Genomic DNA, 23,274 nt, shown 5'->3' on the forward strand with positions numbered 1-23,274 from the left:
ATCCAAATGAATGTTGAATTTATAAACTAATAATATGTGCTGTATAAAATGTATATAAAATTAAAAACAAAATTTAAAATGTTATAAAACAGAAATATATATAATTTACGTGTTCTAATGTCTTTTGGTTGTTTGGTATATGGTTAAAGAGTTACTAATTTACGGGATGCCAGTTGGCTAATTGGCTGTCTTCGGCTCTGGTCTTGATCTCAGGGTCCTAGAATCAAGCCTGGTGGTGGTATCAGCTCCTTGCTCAATGGAAGTCTGTTCTGCCTATGCCCCTCCCCTTGTTTGTGTTCTCTCTCTCTCTCTCCCAAGTAGATAAAATCTTTTAAAAAGTTACTACTTTATACTAAAATACATCAAGGATTTTTATTGTAATCTCCTAGGTAACCACTAAATTTAACAGTAAAGTGGTTTTTAACTAAAAATTAACAGAAGGAAAAATGGGGAAATTCTTTTAAATATTTGGGGATGAAAAGAAAGAAATGACAAATGAAAAAATAAAAGCAATTTTTAGAGTATTAAAGAAAATGTAGCCTAGTGATTAAAACGTGTTCTCAATTCATATATTTACTTGTTTCAATCTCATCTCTTTCATCATTTGTATAGCCTTGGGAAAGTCAATCACCTGCTCTATTAATCTCTCCATCTGTTAAATGAGTTAAATATTAGTACTTGTTTGCAGTGTTTTTGTGAACAATAAACGAAATAACTGACATAAAACTGGATATAGAGATTGTTACCCTGTCAGAGGAGGTCATGGAGAGGACTAGTTGGATCTGGGCCATCTGATGCCCCTCACTCCCCGCCATCTTTGGAAAATGTTTCTGCCCCCCATTCCCACAGTGGGAGTCATTTTCAAGGACACAGCCTTGAAAAAGCAATGTATTACTGAGACTATCTAAACCTATACCTGACAGAACCCAGTTAAGGCCTCTGTATAAACTTTCAAGATTCTCTGGGATACCTGGGCGACTCAGTTAAGCATCTGCCCCTGGATTAGGTCTGCTTTTCCATATTCATCTGCCCCTCCCCAGACAACTTCTGCTCACACACACTCTCTCATAAATAAATAAATAAATAAATAAATAAATAAATAAATAAAATCTTAAAAAACAAACTTCCAAGATGTGGCAGGCAAGGGCAGATATCTATTCATCTTGCACTGCCCAAGTCAAGCCTCCTAAGTTCCCTTGCTTGTTAACACTGCCATCTATCAGTATGGAGTAGTCTACCTCTTTCCATGATCTCCTCCTTCCATTTTAGATCTCACTTAGGAAATTCCTAAGGTTGCACACAAATGACATATCAGTAAATGTTCGCTATTAATATATAATAAAACCTAGGTCTTACCTTTTTAAGTACTTGTCTTTTACCTGAATCCCATGATCCAGCAATTATGAAAATCATAAAATTATGAGATCAAAAAGCTTATGGAACATTCACATACCAAGTTGCAGATTGGTTTGGAATTTATTTATTTATTTATTTTTATTTAGAATAATATGTACTGTTTTAGATAACATAATTATGTATAAGTTTAAGTGTTGATATTGGTAAGCAGTAAGATGATATGACATCCTAACAAGTGTATTTTTCAAGCTGTACACAATAGGTAAAAAAAAAAATTTTTTTGTTGCCGTGAAAGAATATCATTAAACACCCAAAATCCATACTTTACCTTTGAGTTCACTCTTGGTATTGTCCATTCAATGGGTTTGGACAAAAGTAAATGGCATATGTCCTCCATTATAATATCGTACAGTATTTTATTGCCCTAAACATTCTCTGTGCAAGTTCTTTACATGCTGAACTAGAAACCAGAAGTCTTTTCATTGTTTTTTTAGTAGTTATTACATAGAATGACTTCAATTTAGGCATTAATTTGTAAATTATGGTAGCTTTATTATATTTTCTCAAATTTTTATACATTTTTGTTTACCATTTTATCTATTGCAATTTCACAAATGTTCTATACAATGTCCAGGGGAAGTTGTGATAGGAGCCCTCCTTATCTGTTCTGCTTCTGAGGGGTTAAGATTTCAATATTTAGCCAGTGAGTATATTTTCTATAGGTGTCTCAAAAACACCCTTTAGCACATTAAAAAAGACATTGTCTATATCTAGTTACCTAAGAGGGTTTTGTGTTTTCTTTTTTTTTTAAGATTTTATTTATTTATTTATCTATTTGACAGATCACAAGTAGGCAGAGAGGCAGGCAGAGAGACATAGAGAAAGAAGCAGGCTCCCTGCTGAGCAGAGAGCCCAACATGGGGCTTAATCCCAGGACCCTTTAACCCATTGAGCCACCCAGGCACCCTACTAAGAGGGTTTTTAAATCATAAATTGATACTAAGTATTACAAATGCTTTTTTTACATCTACTGAGATGATCAGATGATTTTTATAGTAATCCCATAAATTGGTGTTGTGATCTTTCCCATTCCACCATATAGAAAGCACAAGAACTCAATTTTTCTTATTACTTGTGATATGAACTCATCACTTGTTCTTGTTTTTTTTTTTTTGAATTTTTATTTATTTATTTGAAAGAGTCTCTTAATTTTAATTTGCTTGTGAATGTCTTTATCATCATTTTGGATTTTTTTTTAATTGGACATAGAATTTTAGTTTGGCCCTTAAATCATTCCATTACTTTGAAAATAATCATTCTGTTATATCATGATTCTAATTGTTCTTGAAAAATCTGATGCAATGCTTATTCTATTTTTCTGCTGCTTTGAAAACTTTGTATCTATATATTTTAGCAGTTGTACCTTGATGGGTCTAGATAAGTCTTTTTTATTATTCATCATTCTTTCTGTTGGAAGGGCTTCTTGAAACTCATCACTTGTTCTTCTTGAACTTGTATGTTGATGTCTTTCATTAACTTTAGAACTTTGTAGCTATTAGGGTCTTGAAATACTGCTTCTGCTCTGTTCTCTTATTTCTTATCTTTCTTTTTTTTAACACTTTTATTTATTTATGACAGAGAGCAAAAGAGGGAACACAAACATGGGGGAGCTGGAGGGGAAGAAGCAGGCTCCCCACTGAGCAGGGAGCCTGATATGGGGTTCAATCCCAGGATGCTGGGATCATGACCTGAGCCAAAGGCAGATAAAGCTTAATGACTGAGCCACCCAGGTGCCCCTCGTATTTCTTTTCTTTCATCAGTACAATTCCACTTATGCTAGATAATCTCAATGTATTTCCTGTATCTTTCATATTGTTTTCTGTATTTTTTAGTATGTTGGTTCATTATAGACAGTTTCTTTTGACCTATCACCAGAATAATTTCGTTACCTATGCGTGTCTAAGTCCATACATTTAGTGCTTAACTTTGATTATTAAATTTTATTTAAATTTGAATTTTAATGAGGAACCTGGGTGTCTCATACAGTTAAGCATTTTACTTTGGCTCAGATCATGATCTCAGGGTCCTGGGATGGAGCCCATGTTGGGCTCCCCACTCAGCAGGGAATCTGCTTGTCTCTCTACCCCTCCCCCAACATGTGCTCTAGCTCCCTCTTTCTCTCAAATAAATAAATAAAATCTTTAATTAAAATTTTAAAAATAAATTTAATTCTTTTCACAGTTTCAAGTTCCTCATCAAAGTTTCATTTTTTTTCTTTTTAATTCTTTGAATGGGCACCTCATATTTATTTTAAACTCCATTATCTTCATTTCTTATTGATTTATTTCTATATTATATCATTCCTCTTGCTTTTAAGTCATGGTGATTGCCTCCATGAGTTACTCTATTTTTACTGAAATCATATATGCAAACAATATATATGAAATGTTATGGAAATAACCTGAGGCTTATGATGACATTAACTTCCTATAGAGAGGAATTATTTTGGCTAGTTTCTCTGTTACTACTCTCTGATCTTTTGCTAGGGTTACATAAAAATATGGCTTGGCTGTTCTAACTTAAAAATTTTACAAAGAAGTATTCAACAATTTTATTTAGTACATTTTGCAAAAAAAAATGATATTTTAGGATACTCTTAATTCATCTATTTAATAACTACTTCTTAGTCAATAAATTATTGTTTGATCCATGCAGCCCAGAAAGCTAATAATCTTAGATCACTTAGATCCCTTAATAGGAATTAAAATGAATTGATTCTGGACATAGGTTTCTTGAAGTGCTTTTCTACTTCTCTTCAATCTTATTCTAGGATGTAGTCTTTCAAATTCTAACCTAAAGGTGGGAAATTTTCCAATGTTGTTCTTTTTGTTAAATTCTGATACCATTTTTTCCTATAGTCCTGTAAGACTATTTAAAGCTCTGTTCAGGGGCACCTGGGTGGCTCAGTGGGTTAAGCCTCTGCCTTCGGCTCAGGTCATGATCTCAGGGTCCTGGGAATGAGCCCCGCATTGGGCTCTCTGCCCAGCAGGGAGCCTGCTTCCCCCTCTCTGCATGCCTCTCTGCCTACTTGTGATCTCTCTCTCTCTGTCAAATAAATAAATAAAATCTTTTAAAAAAATTAAAAAATAAAGTTCCACTCAGCTCTCACCGTCTGAGACCCCCTTCTCAGAATTGGTGGAAATCCCCCCACCATAAACTTTTGCCCAAATGCCAGGATCATTTCTCTGAGTTTCTCTTTAGTCCTGAATCTTTTCTGCATTATTCTTCACTAACTATTTTTTTTTTAAGATTTTATTTATTTATTTGACAGAGAGAGATCACAAGTAGACAGAGAAGCAGGCAGAGAGAGAGAGGGAAGCAAGCTCCCTGCTGAGCAGAGAGCCCGATGCGGGACTCAATCCCAGGACCCTGAGATCATGACCTGAGCCAAAGGCAGCGGCTTAACCCACTGAGCCACCCAGGCGCCCCCACTACCTTTTTAATTTCCTGTTTCTTCTAGAAATTTTGTCCACTTTTCTAGATGATCTAGATGGTCTGTATTTCTTTACCTGTCATTACTAGGATCACTTCTCTATGACCTTTTGTTAGAGGTTACTCAAAAGAAGTATGAATTGCTTATTCTGATTTAGCAATTGTATATGGCAAAGAACAGCTCAAAATTTTTATTTAATTCATTTTTGCAAAAGAACTTAACATTTCAGGATACCTTTTATTCACCTATTCAACGATTATTTGTTGAGGATTTACTATGAATAATCACACCTATATATGAACATATCATTATGAAAAGATAGAAAAGTTTCCTACCTCTTAGCATTTATTTTCTCATCAGGTGGCTCAGTTGGCTAACCATCTGCCTTTGGCTCAGGTCATTATCCCAGGGTACTGGGATCAAGAAGCACATCGGGCTCTCTGCTCAGGGGGAAACCTGCTTCCCCCTCTCCCTCTGCCTGCAGCTCTGCCTACTTGTGCTCTCTCCCTCTGTTAAATAAATAAATAAAATCTTAAAAAAAAAAAAAAAACTGCTCTCAGGCTACTAAGCTGGTAGAAGTGCCTGGACTATCAAAAATAGTTAGTGACTACATTGTTTCTACTGACTATTTTACCTCTTAAACGGTTATGGGAGCATCGTAGGAAATTGCTACTCTGAATTTAATGATGACCAAGAAGGAAAAATTGGTTAGTAAAGTAGAAGTGACAAGAACCTTGGAGACAGGAAACAATGTTACCTTAAAGTTTTAAGAAAACAGCAAAAGAAAATTCTGGGCACATTCAACCAACATTCTTTATGTTTTAGAAGGAAGTATTTTTTATTACTTTAAGAACAGCAAAAGTGGATTCAGGCAGAAGGAAGACCTCAACAGTTTTCAAAATGTTCCCCAAAATGTAATTCTGTTTACATCACTGTGAAAGAGATTCTGATGAGGAAGAATATGGGAGAAGAAACAATAAAGCTGATATTTCCACAAAGGAAGCTTTCTAGTACACTTTTTTCAAAAAGACAAACTCATGACAGTGACAAAATAGTAACACTTAAGAATGTTTTCTGGATGTCTTGTTCACAATGCATTTAAAGTCATAAAAATATTTTTTAAAACTACTTAAAAACTTTTGTGTACTTTTGGAGCAAAAAGACAACCAATGATGGGGCAACTTGCTGATATGTTTGAGAAATTTCAATGAATATATGAGCTACTACAAGCCTATAGAAAATGTAAGATCTCTAATATTCAAAAAGGCAAACAATGAAATGAAAAATCCTAAAGTCTGTCTTATCTGAAGAACACTTTTATAAAAGATTATAATGGTATAATTTTTGAACATTACGAAATGAAGTTTTAAGAGACTTAATCTTAGTATATTTTTCCTTCTCTTCTTGCTGTCTGTGCTCCAGCCACAGAGGGCTCCCTTTCAGCCAAAAACCTGGCACATAGTAGAAATCCAATAAGCTTTTGTTTAATGGATAATCCAATTCTCATTTATTGATGTCTCTAATATGATATCATCCAATGGATTCTCCCACACAGAGCTATTGTACATACTATTTCTTCTGCCTGTAAACTTCTCCTTTTATTGATTGACACTTACTTAAACTCCACACTCCACAGGTTTAATCCAGCTAACTCAATTCATTCATGTCTCCGATTCAACACCATTTCGGTATGGAATCCTTTCCTGACACTCCTCCATACAGAAACACAAACGTTGGGCAGGTTGCCCTGTTATATCCTTAGTCTTTCATAGCACTGACCACCTTTACAATTGATTAATTGTATGGATAATTATTTATTTAATATTTCTCTTTCTCACAAGACTATAACCTCTATCAGGATGAGGAATATGTCTGTTTTGTTTATCTCTATACTCCAAGCATTCAGGTCAGGGAAATTTACTGATCATAAGTTCTTTGTAAGACAGTTTGTGGGTATAAGCAAGGTCTTTTATAGAAACCTCTAAGAAAAGAATGGAGAAATATGAGCTGGTCATGGTTCAGTTAGATTGAATAGCAACCTTGGATTAAATGACTATTTCCCAGGGATAGAGATTAAAGAGAGTCTAGAGAGACAGTATATATTATGTGTTCACCAGCACATCATATGATAAAAAAGTGACTCATTATCTTTAGTGTGAATAAGAATTACCTTTGTACTTGCCAAAAAGGATAAATTCAGGGCCCCACTTCCAGCTGTTTGGGTTCATAGGTTCTCTGTGCTCTCTGTATAGGAAGTTTTTCTAAGAATTTTGTGATTTTCTACAGGGTCTCTCTGACTATAATATCACAAGGACATTCTTTCTCCCATTGATCTTTCTCTCTTGGGCATATTCAGTTACAAACTACTTTAGTAAGAGTCTATCTTGGTGGCTCTTCTATTTTTGGCTACTATATAAAGGACATGCAGAAGAGAATTTCAAATCAAAGAAAACGTTGTACTGTGGGCTAAGAAAATGGGAAAAAAAATTACTCCTGGAACAGATTTTTTAAATAAACATTTAGTTTAGAGTATTTTTAGATACATAGAAAAATTGAAATGTGGTAAAGAGAGTTTCCATACACCCATACCCAGCTTCCATTATTAATAACATCATACATTATTATGGTACATTTGTCAGAATTAATGAACCAGTATTGATCACTGGAGTTTGGAGGTTTGTTTTGTTTTGTTTTGCTTTGCTTTTGAACACTCTGCTTCCTTATTTTTGTAGGACTTTCTGGTACTATAAGATACTCTAAGCTCATTTTTTTCTATTTCCTGCCCTAATCCTAAAATCAGTCATTTCCCCCAAGAAGGCCTGGTTTCTTTTATTGGAGAATGGTATTTGAAACCAAGATCTAGGTGCATTCATTGCTACTTGGGTGTCCCTGTTTCTAAACTCCCTAAGCTGACAGAGTAAGAAAATGAATGTATGTATATTAATCCATATACATACACATATCTATAAACATTTCTATATGTAACCATCTGTACTATATTAAGCTAGATATGAGTTCATACTGAGATCTCTGGGTCTAATCCGTTATCACATGAATTATTTTAACCTCAATTATCTGTAATTGCCTAATCCATCAGTGAGGAACCTGGCTCCCACTGTCCACCACTTATTTACTTAACTGTTCAACCTAGTATACAGGTATAGTGGTTTCAGAATTGTTAACTCATACATGTGCAACAATGTTACCACTGGAGGAGATCACAATGCTTACCTAAAAGTTGATTTGTCTTTAGTCCTATAGATTTCACTTATTTACTTAGGTCAACAGGTTTTTCCCCATCTTCTTCAATGAGATTATTTCATACACTGGCAGCACAGACAGATCTTTTTTCACATTCTGCCTTCTATTCTAGGATCCCCCAATCTCTTGGCCCAAAAAGTTTTTGTAGAGGAATCACTGACAGCTTTCTGCCAGTTCCCTTGTATATGATGGCTCTTTTTTCCTTGCTTACTTTCAAAATCTTTCCCTCATCTTTGACTTTTAACATTTTGATTATAGTGATGTTCTTTGGGTTAATCTTGTTGGGTTCCTTGAGCTTCCTGTACCTGGATGTCCATATCCCTCCCTCAGTTTGGGCAGTTTTTTGGCTATTGCTTCTTTCAATAATCTTTCTGCCTCTTTTCTCTCTTTGGGATCCCCAGGTTTAAAATGTTTATAGTGTTCCCATAATTCATGTAGACTTGCCACTGCCTTCTTCTCCTCCTCCTTCTCCTCCTCCTCCTCCTCCTCCTCCTCCTCCTCCTCCTCCTCCTCCTCCTCCTCCTTCTTCTTCTTCTTCTTCTTCTTCTTCTTCTTCTTCTTCTTCTTCTTCTTTCTTTTTCTTTGCTTTTTGTTCCTCTAATTTCAAAAATCTGTCTTTGAGTTCACAGATTGGTTTGTCTGCATGATCAAGTTTTGTCAAATCTCCCTACTGAATTTTTCAGTTCTGTCATTGTAGTCTTCAGCTCTTAATTTCTGTTTGGTTCTTTTTTTATAGTTCCTATTTTATAATTAAAAGTCTCATTTTGGGATGCCTGGGTGGCTCAGTTAGGTAAGCATCTGCTTTCAGCTCAGGGCATGATCCCAGAGTACTGGGATCAAGTCCCGCATCAGGCTCTTTGCTCAGCAGGTAGCCTGTTTCTCCCTTTGCCTCTGCCTGCTGCTCGCCCTGCTTGTACTTTCTGTCAAATAAATAAAATATTTTAAAAAAATAAATAAGGGGTGCCTGAGTGGCTGAGTTGGTTCAACATCTGCCTTTGGCTCAGGTCATGATCTGGGGGTCCTGGGATCGAGGCCTACAACGGGTTCTCCACTTGGCAGCAAGTCTTCTTCTCCCTCTCCCTCTGTGATCTCTCACTGTGACTTTCTCTCTTTCAAGTAAATAAATAAAATCTTAAAAATAAATAAACAAATAAATAAATAAAACTCTTGTTAACACATTGTTATCCAAATTTTTTTCATTGTTTATCTGTCTTACATTTCTTCGATTGTCTTTAAGACAATTATTTAGAATTCCTTGCCAGGCAAAGTGTAGGTCTCCTGGGAATTTCTCCTGCCCATTCCCTTTGCCAGCAGGCCTATTCATGGATTGTGGTTGGGAGGAGCCTGGAGTCGAATAAAGGGCCCTTTCAGGATCTCTGGGGGGTGCAGACAGACTTGTCTCCAGCTCTCAGGTCTGCCAGTGGCCTGTGTCTATGAAAAGCTGGAGCCCCATATAGGGTTATAGGTATATCTTTTGCTGGGTTCCTGTGCCAGTAGGTCTCTTCATGGATTGTGACTGGGATAGGCCAGACTCCAATTACAGGGCCCTTTTAGGACCTACAGCCTTCTAGATTGTAGCCAAGAGAGGCTGGAACTGGTTTATGGACCACTTCAGGGTCCACAGCTAGCACCGAGTTCTGTATGCCTGTTATTCAACACACAAGTGAGTATGATTCATCCCAGGTCCCTTGACATGTGGTGCTAGTGATAAAACCAAAGCCAGGTGGGGCAGTAGCCAAATTCTTGGGCTTTATGGAGCTGCTTCTGACCACAGTTGGTAGGTAAGGCAGCCACCCAGTTATGAGGCTGAATTCCCAAAACAGCTCCTTCAGGCCTTAGACTGCAGTAAGGTTTCACAGTGTCTTACCTGGATTTCCAAAGCTCCGACAAAGGCACTTTTGTCTGTGGATGGTATTGTTTTTATTGGGGAGGTGGATATGAGTTAGGTATGTCTTCATTGGTCCTCTTGCTAACATCACTTTTGCCTGCATAATTTCTGATAAGAAGTCGGTCATAATTCTTATACTTATTGCTCTATAAGATTCCCCTCTCTATCCCCTCTGGCTATTTATCTTTCTCTTTGTTCTGGTTTTCTGCAGTTTAAGTATAATATACCTAGATGTGGATTTGGGGTATTTACCCTGTTTTGTGTTCTAGGAACTTCTTGGATCTGTAATATTTATCATTAATTTTGGAAAAGTTCTCAGAGATTATTTCAGATTCAGATTATTTCAGAGCATTTCTTCTGCTCTATTTTCATTCTTCTCTTTCTGGTATTTCAATCATATGTATGTTATATCCTTTGAAGTACCCCACAGTCTTAAATATTCTGGTCTCTTTTTGTCATTCTTTTTCTCTTTTCAGTTTGGGAAGTTTCAGTGTATCTATCATTACTAACATAGTGAAACACTGAGATATTATCTTAAAACATCATACTGCAGCAGACACATAGAAAAGAAATGGCAGGGGCACCTGGGTGGCTCAGTGGGTTAAAACCTCTGCTTTCGGCTTAGGTCATGATTCCAGGGTCCTGGGATCAAGCTCCGCATCGGGCTCTCTGCTCAGCAGAGAGCCTGCTTTTCTTCCTCTCTCTCTGCCTGCCTCTCTGCTTACTTGTAATCTCTGTCAAATAAATGTGTAAAATCTTTAAAAAAAAAAAAAAAGGAAAAAAAAAGAAGAAGAAAAGAAAAGAAATGGCAGTATAAATTTAGTCATCTGTTCTCATGTAATCTGATTATCTCAATTATCATTACATTCTTTTCTGTTTAATTTGGGAAGATAAAAGTACTAAATCATTTTACAGTATTCTGTACAATTTTCCTTAATTGCATTTTCAAAATCCAGCAGTCATATTTTTAATCTGTAAGTATCTTTCTTGGATCTTTAATGACTCTCTATTCTGGTTTTCTTGAACTTTAATACGTTTACAGATCATGGATTTTTTGAAAGTTTCTTTACTTTCTTATCGTAAGTTTATTTTACAGGTGGACATTTGTTTTCATTCCTCAGAGTAGTCTCATTTAAAAGGGTACCGTTTTTAATACATTGGTCAACTTTTTGGTTTACTTAATCAGAGGGGAAATTATACTTGAACAGTAGTGGGGTTAAGATGGATTGTAAGAAATAGAATGAGGTCCTATGTAAGTCACAAAAGCAAGAGGAGAAAAACAGCTTTATTATGATTTTACTTTGAAAAATTAATGGTCAAGGACATTGCACTTGAATGAAATCAAAGCATGGGTTTTCTCTTCTTTGCTGAAGATTTTCTTGTCTGTAATTACGGAGTCACAATGCTTTCATAAAATTATTCTCATTGGCTTGACAGCTCTCACTGGGAACCACCCTCAGCTGTCTCCCTGATTTAGCTAAAAGTGTAATATGAGAATAATCTGTACAGCAGGCTCCCTCCACTGCCTTAACCCTGGCATCCAGAAAATTTCTGGTGGTAAGACTTAATTACCAAATGCTGTGCAACCCACACTTTTATTCAGCTCTTGCCATTCAAAATTAGGGGCAGTAATAATTTTTTCAATCTTTCTGAAGTAGGGTACAGTTTTATATGCAGTGAGCTAAAGGATAACATGGTTTCCCCAGTACATTCTCCCCTCTTCTAGAGCCTGGACACTCCTCAAATCTTTGAAACAAGATCCACACTCTTTTCTAATTTTTATTATTGATGCAGATTTTTCACTATTATTATATTTCCTTGGTAATTTAGTGATGATTTTATGAAGGATTAGTGGTAAAACACTTCAAAACTGAGGATTAATATTCTATAATTTTATTATAATGTATATTTAATGTGTTAAGTCAACTAAATACTACCGATCACAAATACTATATTCATCTAAATTTTACCACAGTGAATTCCTTTGTCTTTATTATCTCTGGATAATTTTGAGATTTTCTCTTTACCACTGATTTTCAGCAATTTGATTAAGATGTACCTTAGTGTAGTTTTCATAAGTTTACTCTGCTTGAAGTTTGTTGGCATTCTTGGGTCTATAGATTTATAGTTTCCTTCAAACGTGCAAAATTATTTGCTATTATTTCTTCAAATGTTTTTTTCTCTCATCCCTTCTCTCTCTTCTTTTCTTTTGAGATGGTAGTTGCATGCATGTTACATTGCCTGATATTATCCAACAAGTCGCTAATAATCTGTTCGTTTTTTCCATCATTTTTGTGTCTATATACAATTTTGTATAATTTCTACAGCTTGTGTTCAAGTTCACTGATCTTTTTTGCAGCTGGGTCTAATTTAATGTGAATGCTGCCTTAGTCTGTTCAGGTTGATATAACAAAAATGTCAAAGGCTGAGTGGCTTAGAAAACAATTATTTATTTCTCACAGTTCTGAAGTCTGAGAAGTCCAAGATCAAGACACAGTAGATCTAATGTCTGGTGAGGGCACACTTCCCAGGTCATAGGTGGCCATGTTCTCATTGTGTCCTCACATGGCAGAAGGGGCAAGGAGGCTCTCTGGGTTCTCTTTTATAAAGGTTCAAATTCCATTCATGAAGTCTCCACTTTCATGACTTAATCACCTTCTAAAGGCCCCACATCCAAATACCATAACATTGAGGATTAGGTTTCAACATATGAGGTGTGGATGCACAAGGCATTCAGTCTATAGTTTGAAATATTCTATTTTTCATCTCAGATATTGTATTTTTTTACCTCAAAAAGCTCAATTTGAGTCTTCATATTTTCCAACTCTCTCCTTTTCATGATCATTTTTTTCTACCTTCTTGTTCATATGAATCATAATTAAAATAACTATTGTAATACCTTTGTCTGCAAATTCCTTCATCTCCATAATTTCTGTGTTATTTCTATTGATTGATTAAAATTATTTCTACACTTAAAAAAATTCAATCTAGTATTCCCCTAAAAGTCTTTAACAAAAAGTTAAATTAATCATAGTAGACAAAAGCTGAAAAACAATTCAAATAGATAATAAAATTTTAGTGTATCTATTCAACAAAATACTATTTGGTAATAAAAGGGAACAAACTACTGATACACACAAAAACAAAGAAGAATTTCACAGATAATCATGTTGAGTGAATGGAGTTAGACACCATTCGGAGTAAATATAGGCAGGGTAAATATAATATGACTATTTATATGCATCTATAGAGCATAGAAAACTAATTTATGGCAATAAAAATCAGAACAATAGTGGTCAGCATGAAACATGGGACAGGTGATCAACAGGAAAGGAGTAGAAAGGGACTTTCTCTGAAGATGAAGTAACCTAGAATAATTGGGATGTTAGTCACAAGGATTTACATATTTTCCAACTGATCAAATGGTACTCTTGACATCTGTACATTTTGCTCTAGGTAAATTATAGCTCAATTTAAAAATTTTATGAAAACTATCTGCACTAAAAAGAAATAGTTCAAAAAGAATAAAAGAAAAAAATTTGAAAAAAATTGCAACCTATGAATAGGTCAAAATCTTAACTACCAAACAATATTTGGGGATCGATAGGAAAAGATCCTACCTTGGTAGAAAATTAAGGAAAAATAATATAAAGATGTATTTTTCCAAATAATAAAATAAAATAACAACAAAGTACATGAACAATAGTAAACTCCTTTAGTAACGGGAGAAATGTAATTTTAGGTCATAGTGAGATAAAATTTTTCATCTTTCACATGAGTTCATTTATTAGAAATGTCATAAAAGTTCATATACCAACACTTTTCCTATAGTAGACCCTCAAATAGTCAGGGAATGATTAAAATAATGTTTGTTTAAAGAGTCCGCATTTTGAATGAAATAATATTGAATACCAAATTATACACTTATCATTTAAGTAAGAGAAATACACCTTAAAGGTAAGAAAACACATATCAAATTATATAGGAGGAAATTAAAACTAGCAGAAGTGTGAATTTCAGAGTTTTTTTATGTTGGCAAGCGAGAATTCTTGTCTCCTCAAAAGTCCTTCTAGCTGGATTAAGGAAAAAATTGACATGACACAGATTAACAGGACAAAATAAAATTTAATAAATGTATGCATGGGGAACCCACGTAGACATAGAAATTCCAAAGACAGTCAGGGAAAATGAGGTATATATGTTGTTCTGAACTGAAGAGAATGAAGTAGGGGTCTGGGACTTCAGAGAAAAGGAACGTACTTCACAGGCAACTAGAAGAGGAGATGTTTGGTAATTAGATATTTACCCTACCATACAGATGGTCACTCAGATAAAATTTATCTCTGTTAATAACCCTTATTTTGGGAAAGACTCCAAATCTAGTTTCTTCTGTGTGACTAAGGGAGGGACAAATTTTCTCTTGTGCCACAAGGGCACTATGGAAAATACAGCTATAAAATTTTTTTAATGAAATTAGTGAAGAAGGACATGAATAACAGAAGTTAAAATACGTTATAAAGAGTGTCCATAACAGATCCATGTATTTATTTTAATTTAGTTTGTGGTGAAGACATCAGTGTAAATAAAAATGAAAATGTGGACTATCCAGTTACTAATATTTAAACAATTGGGTTGACACATTGAAGAAAAATAGAATATGTGTGTGTGTGTGTGTATGTCTATAAATTGAAGGAGAATTAATATTATAAAAGTAGTAGAAGAAATTATAAGTTAATATTGGTAAAGATATTTCCTAAGTAAAATACAAAACCAAAGAAAAATATTGACAGATTCTATTTCTTTTATTTTTTTTAAGATTTTATTTATTTATTTGACAGAGGTCAGAGTAGGCAGAGAGGCAGGCAGAAGAAGTGGAGGAAGCAGACTCCCCGCCGAGCAGAGAGCCCGATGTGGGGCTCAATCCCAGGACCCTGAGATCATGACCTGAGCCAAAGGCAGAGGCTTAACCCACTGAGCCACGTAGGTGCCCTGACAGATCTATTTCTTACAAACTAAAGACTCCCTAAAACAAAATAAATCATAAATAAAGTTCAAATTTCATCAAAGTTCTGGGGAAAATCTTCCACCAGGTATTACTGTCCACGATTACTATCTAGAATACACACACACACACACACACACACAGATCCTAAAGTCAATTTAAAAAAAATAGAAATAATGGACAGGATATATGCAGACAAGTCTCAAAGGATAATCACAAATATCTACATAAATATATACAAAAAGATGTTCAATTCGACTAGTTATAAGAAAAAAAGCAAATTAAAAGGAATTATTTTTCATAAGTTTGACAAGAATTATAGTGATAACATTAGCCTTGACATAGAACTGAAGAATAGTACTTTTGTACATTCTTAGTGGGAGTACAAATTGTAGAAACCATTCTGAAGAATGAGTTGACACTCTAACAAAATAAAATCATGCATCTCCTTTGACTCAGCAGTTCTACTTCTAAAAAACAATTCAAAAGAACTATCCACTAAAATACACATAGTAGAATGATTTCTTTGTTGTGGTAGTGAAAATTGGAAACAGAAATATCCATCAATAAATTATTTATATTTTATTGCCTGAGTGGCTCAGTGCGTTAAGCATCTGACTTGATTTTGCCTCAGGTCATGATCTCAAGGTCACGAGATCAAGCCCCTCATTGGGCTCCGCACTGGGCATGGAGTCTGCTTAAGGTTCTCGCTCTTCTTCTCCCTCTATGCCTCTCCACCATCCCCCCTCCCTCTCTTAAAAAAATAATAATGTTGTAGTGTATTACATGGCTATTGGAATGAATGAGAGAGAACTTTATGAATTTGTACAAGCCCCAACCCTAACTCTATAAAAATGAAATTTATAAGATGCAAAAATTAAAGGTTGAAGTATCCATTTCCATCTGATAGAAATCCCAAAAAGAGAAAAATAAGTAAGTACATAGAGAGGGAAGAACTGAAGATACAGCAGTGATAAATTTTTTGTAACTAAAAAAAGGGACATACCCTCAGTTGAGAAACCTCATAAAGTACAGAGCAGGATAGAAGAAAATAAACCAATACATATTTATATGTAGTATAGAAATATTTAAAAGCATTGGATACAAAGAGAAATTCTCAATATCTCTAGAGTGAAAACAGTAAGCTTAAATTTAGATCATTGACCTAAGTTTTCTAAACAGCAACATGAGACATAAAAAGATAAAAGACTAGCATATCATATAATGGATGAAGTATGGATTCTGTTGTAAACAATGTTGAAATACTTGGTTGCAATATGGAACACAATGAAATTATGACTGTATGTCACAGAAATAAGCTCCGTGGAATGAAGAGATTGTGAAAAGAAAAACCACAGAATTAGTAGAAAGTGTTTTCTAATATCTTTCATCTCTCTCTCTATAGAAAAAAAATTTTAATAAGAAAAAGGCATTATTGATATTTTTAAAAATCATCTGTAGTATTATATCAAAAGTAAAGGTTTTTCTTGAGCAAGGGCCTCTCAGATGAAGTTAACAGTGAGAAGGTATTTACAACATCTGAAACTGACAAAGGATTAAGATCTGGAACATATTAAGAAGTCTTGTAAGTTATCAAGAAATGGGGAAAGCAGAAAGAATTCGGAAATGACATGAATAGACAATTTTTACACACCAACACCATGCATATAGCGAGAGAAAACCATTAACATAGTAATCATAGAAGTGCAAACAAAAATAGTGATATACGCAGCATGATCATCAAATTGGGAAAAACTCAAATAATGTCGTTTTGGTGCAGATGCAGGGAAACAAAACCCTGATGCATCGCTTTTGGATGGAATCAGTGGCATTCATTTTGGAAATAAAATCTATTGGTTAGCTGAATAAGGGTATGTGCATATCCTATACAGAAAAAAATTCTATGGAAATCCTTGCTCAGGTACACAAAAAAACATTGATAAAAATGCTCACTGAGGTACAACAGTGGTAAAAATTTGAAAGCATTCCAGATATCAGCCAAAAGAAGACTCAATACCTTGGGGAGGGTATTACTGAACAGTATAATTCCAATATATTTATAAAAATACAATTTCCAGGGCGCCTGGGTGGCTCAGTGGGTTAAGCCGCTGCCTTCGGCTCAGGTCATGATCTCGGGGTCCTGGGATCGAGTCCCGCATCGGGCTCTCTGCTCGGCAGGGAGCCTGCTTCCCTCTCTCTCTCTCTCTCTGCCTGCCTCTCCGTCTACTTGTGATCTCTCTCTGTCAAATAAATAAATAAAATCTTAAAAAAAAAAATACAATTTCCAGTTCTAAATAGGTTGAACAAAAAAAGTATGAAATATAATGCAAAACACGCAGTTATATGTGAATCTGATATTTATATGTATATTTATATATACAAATATGTATGTATTATGTGAAATAATGCTATATATTTTACATTGACACCCATAAGAAATTTATGGAGTGTGTGGATTGGAAAGATATAAAGCAAGCACAAAATAGACAAAAAGCATATGAGAATGGGACTATAGAGGGAGATGAAGGACATAAAACTATGAAAACGAATATTTGTCATACATTGACTGATAACGTACCAAGAAATATACATCAGTTTAATCAGTGCCCTTGAGATCCTCCTCAAATTACAATATTCAGCATGGGCAAGGCCATAGTGAAACAAGCACTCATGTATTCCACTGCTAGATGATAACTTTTCAGGACCTAAACGCCAATCTGTGTTTTTGGACTATATAATAACCTAGTCAGTTCCCGGGTGTATAATAACAGATAGGAGCAGTTTTACCACTCTTGACTAGCAAAGCCACTTTTAACGACCTCTGTCTTAAACCTTTGTCTACTTTCTAAGATATTTCTATTTTATGCTTCCAGCAGATCTTTACTGAGCTCTATTTACATACCACAAACTCTTAATATTTATCTCTGTCCTATATTGGTCCCCCTTCCACTTCTCTGATTGCTCCATTATTATTTTTTTAATTTTAATCTACTCCTAAACCTCATAATCGCCAAAACTAAACCATTCTATTTTTGCCTAAAATACTCTTCAGATTAATCCTCTATTCTCAGTTTCTTCATCTTGTCAGTTTACAAATCCAAATCTTTTTTTTTTTTTTAATCTGGACATTGACACTTTCATATCATTCTACTACTTCAGACTCAAATATAAATCAGTTGAATCTCATCATCTTCCCCCCAAAATCATCTCTGATTGCCAATTACTATTGTCTTCCCTGAACACTTAAAAAAAAATTTATATACTTGTTTTGCTCTTCTCTTCCCTTCCTCAATCATATCAATCAATTTCCATAAATCCATATTAATTTCCTATTGCTATTGTAACAAATCACTACTAACTGGCTTAAAACAATATAAATTTATTATCTTACAGATCTGGAGGACAAAAGTCTGAAATGGGTCTTACTGGGCTAAGTAATGCAGTGGGGCTGCATTCCTTGCATCTTCTAGGGAAGAATCCTTCCTTTTTCTCCGTCCTTCCTTTTCTTTTTTCTTTTTTCTTTCCTTTTCTTTCTCTCCTCTCCTCTCCTCTCCTTCCTTCTGCCTTCTCTGTCTTCTAGAGGGTGACCACATTCCTAGGCTCATGGTCTCCTTCCATCTTCAAAGCCCACAATGGTTGGTTGTCTTTTTTATGGTGCCATTTCTCTGGATCTCTTTTTTTCTGTCTCCTTCTTCCTTGATGACTCTTGTGCACATACTGAACCCACCAGGATAAGACAGAATAATTTCCTGGTATAGCTGATTAGATCCTCAACCATAATTTCCCCTTGCCATGTAACAATCACAGGTTCTGGGGATTAGGATTTGAATATCTTTGTGGACCCATTATTCTATCCACCACAAAATTCAATCCATATTAATTCAAATATCACCCCTCCCTTTTTTATTTTCTCCATATTTCATTATTTCGGACAAATCCCCTGGAAAATCCTTTTCCTTCCAAACCCTTCTAGGATTCCCCACCAAGTATCTTGCATGCACTCACACCAAGTCATCTTTTTAAGCATCTACCTGTACCATTATCCTAGTTCTTATGTCAAAATGTTCTTTTTCAGGCTAGGTCACATCATCTTTAAGTATCCACCACAAACCCCCCATCCCCTCTCAAAGCAGTTGTGAAATTTTCTAAGACAATTTAATCTATCTTTTTAAAAATTCAATAAATATTTGTTGCTTAAATGATTGAATAAATTCAGACCTTGTTTAATAGATACAGAGGCTTTATTGTACCTAGGCGAGAACAGTGTCTTTTAAAAGTAAAAATTAAACAGTTCATCCTAGGGTTAGTATTACTTTGTTATTACCACCCCCTCCCCTTCCCTGCCCACACTAGCAAACCACTGAGAATAGCCCCAAGTGTTACTTTGTCCTTTCCTGCTGGATTTAAACTCAGTAATTCCAGGTTAAGCCTCATCTTAATACCCTCAAAAACCCAATTTGGCAATTTCTATTATCATCTGCCTTTACCCGGTGACTTTAGCAAACCTCCTTTCCTGAGGCCACTGCCTGTCTTTTTAGAAAGATTTCTTTTTCAGTTGCTCCAAACTCACAGTCTTTTCCAATTGGCCTGCACTCAGTTTCTTCTGGAAATGATTACCAGTCTTTCAGGCTACATAAAAAATATAATTCTTTAAATTCCAGAATTTCTCGTAAAAAGTTTCTTTTATTTCACCATTCAAAGCCATAGCAGGCCAAATTACTGCTACATGATTATTAATAAAATCATGATATTAGTTTATCTGAAGATAATATGATCACTTTCACTGACAAGGAAGGCAGGGACTATAATTCAATATCCAATAACATTTGAAGAAGGAAGTATTTCTTCACAAAGCTTTCTGGGTGAAAAGTGCTGTATAATTTCAAAATAACAGAATCATTTTGGCAACAGAGGAAATGAGCTTCAAGGATTCTGGGCTATGTCTTTCCTCTGATGCATTTTTAGAGATTTCCTTGAGGAAGAAAAGCCTTAGGTGGGGGGAAACCAGTGTTAATGTAATTGTTGATTAAAAAAAATAAATAAACAGTTCTAACAAAACAACCAGGATCTAAGACACTGTGAGGGGAAGACCAAAACATTTGGGGACTTAAAAGTTAAGCTTGCTGAGGTGCCAAGTGCCATTCAGCAATTCACACGTATTTGTTGTTGCCCAGAGGTTGAAGAGATGAACATCATGGAAACCAAGTAGAGAAAAGGTAAACTCCTGTTTTGGGGTCGTCATTGGTTGTATCTGACCTGGAAGAAAGAACTATGGAGCCATAAAGTAAGTCATCTTGTCACTGTTTGAATTAATTATAAGCTACTTCCTTTTCTCTGTTGAACAACCCAACTACCCCTCCCCGCACCGCTCTTATCCATTGTCATGCAGGATTATTTCCGATGGATAATTAACTGTTCTGTGTCCCTAATCTTTCTCCCAGGACCTCTTCAAAGTTTTTCCATACACTTAAGAGTCTTCTAATGGAACCAGAGGACTAGCCCAAAGCAGCATTTCACAAGTGTAAATTTTCTTTCACATATGCTGTGTTATCATTAACATGTGTATAAATTTTGCTTCCTATTTCAATTGTATCTGAGTTTGTATGAATGTAAGATGTATGAAATTGTTTACCAACCATTGAAAATTGATGATACTGGAAGATAGGCCTTGATTAGTTATGACTTTCAGTATCGTCATAAGCCTCTTTCCTGGAAGTTATTTCTTTTCCCCTTGTCCAGGGGAACGTACATGTATATATTGAGAAATTGGGGAGGTGACATTCCCCCTGATGCCCTAATTCTACCTCCTGACCTCTACTTTTCCATCTGCCTATAAAATTTGATCTTCATTTGGGGTGCCTGGGTGGCTCGGTGGGTTAAAGCCTCTGCTTTCGGCTCAGGTCGTAATCCCAGGGTCCTGGGATGGAGCTCTACATCAGGCTCTCTGCTCAGCAGGGAGCTTGCTTCCCTTCCTCTCTCTCTGCCTGCCTCTCTGCCTACTTGTGATCTCTGTCAAACAAGTAAATTAAAATGTTTAAAAAAAATTTTTGATCTTCATTTAAGACTATCTCATACCATGTTTGTTAAACTCATTTTATTCACTGTAGACTTTCAGACCTGGCTCAGAATCTTTTTCTACTATACTTCTACAATTCTTGGAGATTTCAGTGTTTACATAAACAAACAAAAAAAATCATATTCTAATTTCAAATTTCCTAGACCTCTTTCACCTTAACTTTTCTTCCTCTGCACTGAAGCCCTTTTCCAAGGGATAGGCCTTTAAAAGGTCACTCACAACCTCAAAGTTCTGCATTCCATACATTGTAAACAAATTATTGGCTTTTAACCTCTCTCATCCTTTCCTTCCCATCAGATATGCACAAGAATCACAATTAACCCTCCAGTCTCTCCCATTTGCCTTTGAATTTATCAGTTTCATCCTAGTCTACTTCCTCTCTTGCTGACAAGGTCTTTCATCTGAAGTTCATCATCATCAGCAAACTACTAAACCTAAATCCTTGAGCAGTAAGAGCTACCCCTTTTTGTTTCTGCATTTTGGAAGTTAAGAATACTAGAGAAAAAGCTGTTAGTTCTTTGATCTTGCATGACTATGATTCATGGTTTCCAGACTTGGCTAGGACCTCAGCCTCATGTCAGTACTCTTACTTGTCCAAATCAGTCCCCTCCAACTTCCCCGCAAAACCTGTTCAGCCCCTGCTCTCCACAAACCTCTTCTCCTCTCAGACTGGACTCTTTCATTCTCAGATTTTAGCCTCCTACTTCATACCTCAATCAAGAAAACAAAGCTTCTTTCCTCCAACTTCCTACATCCTTTCTCAGAAAATTCATTATCCATGTTAATAACTCAAGATCATTTTTATTTAAAGTGGAAAACAAAGTGCCTGTATTTATGTTATTCTCAATCATTTGGGAGGTCCTAACCCATTTGATAGCTTAGAACATGAAAATAGACCAGATCTGGCCTGAATAACTATAGACAACAGTTATTCCAGTCTATGTATTCCTGTCTCGCTAGGAGCCAGATGAAACACTACCTGGTCCTCCATTTATTATAAATTATATACATACTTTAAATTCTGACACAGTACAATTGGGACTGCTAAAACAGCAAGCTCAGAGACTATGCCACTTTCAAGATGAAAAAGATAGTGCATCTTTGATCGCTGCAATGGAGAGAGAGCTGCTGAGACTTCATTCTTCAGAATTCACCTCTTCAGAGTCCCACTTTCATCAAGGCACTATCTGCTGGTATTGTTTACAACTCAGGAACAGCACCATTGCTGTCTTGGAGGTCTGGGCTCTGCACCTACAAACTATCCAAACCAACTTCTTGCAACGTTTGAGAGAAAATAGCAAGACATTTGAAATTACCTTTCTCCAATAAAAAAAACCTCAGTGTCATTAATCTTAAAATGCTTTATCACAAGCTGGAGAACTTGTGATTATTTAACAAATTGTACTTCCAGACTGAGAAGGTACAAAGCTAGTGCAGATGGCTTTGCTTTTGAAAAGACTAGTTGAAAACTGTAAGCTTTCAGCTAAGCTTCCAGTTTACCAAGCCTCAATATTTCTTTCCTTTCTGAAATATGAAGTACAACAGCCTTCTATAAGTAGAAAAAAGTTTAAGACAGCAGTATGTTCCATTTCATAGTTCTGAATTTTTTCCCAAAATTATACTTTCCCTTCATTTCCCCTATACTTTCCCTTCATTTCACTTCCCTTCAGAAGCAGTGCATTTACATTGACTAATCTGGATTACTTCATGAGTGGGAAATGCATCCTTCTTCAACTATCTGGCAGCCAGCAAAAACAACAGACTCCAGTGTGAGGCAAATTTTAGGTTTCACCTTCATAAAAAAACCAAGGATTTGTCCAAAATATTGGCAGTTAGGGTAAAAGCTTATGTTCAAGTTCCCCCCAAAATGTTGGTTAAATCCTGTAGATCTTGACATTTTCCTGTCTTCAACACAAAATGTTATCATTCTCAAGGCAACCTTCATCAACCCCAGCCCTTTTATCTTGGGCTTGGGATTTTCGTTCTTATTCCAGGTAGACTTTCAACAGCTCAAATAGCTGGACTCATTCCACAATGCCAAGACCTACGCCCCCAGGTCCTTTACTAGGTAGGAGAGGCAGCGTCTGACCTCCAGATGGCTGAGCACAGAGGAGCCTGATGGGCTCCACACTGAGTCAGGTACCCAGAAGTTTAGCAGTGCCCCCAACAGACATCCGACTCTCCACTGGCACCGACAT

At 35.7% G+C, this 23,274-nt stretch overlaps 1 pseudogene; it reads right to left on the reverse strand.

Annotated features, from left to right (window-relative positions):
* Positions 1-22,234: 22,234 nt before the first annotated feature.
* Positions 22,235-23,274, reverse strand: LOC125106978 (cyclin-G2-like; annotated as a pseudogene).

The sequence above is a fragment of the Lutra lutra genome, chromosome 8 (genome assembly GCF_902655055.1).
Source record: "Lutra lutra chromosome 8, mLutLut1.2, whole genome shotgun sequence".
NCBI lineage: Eukaryota > Metazoa > Chordata > Mammalia > Carnivora > Mustelidae > Lutra > Lutra lutra.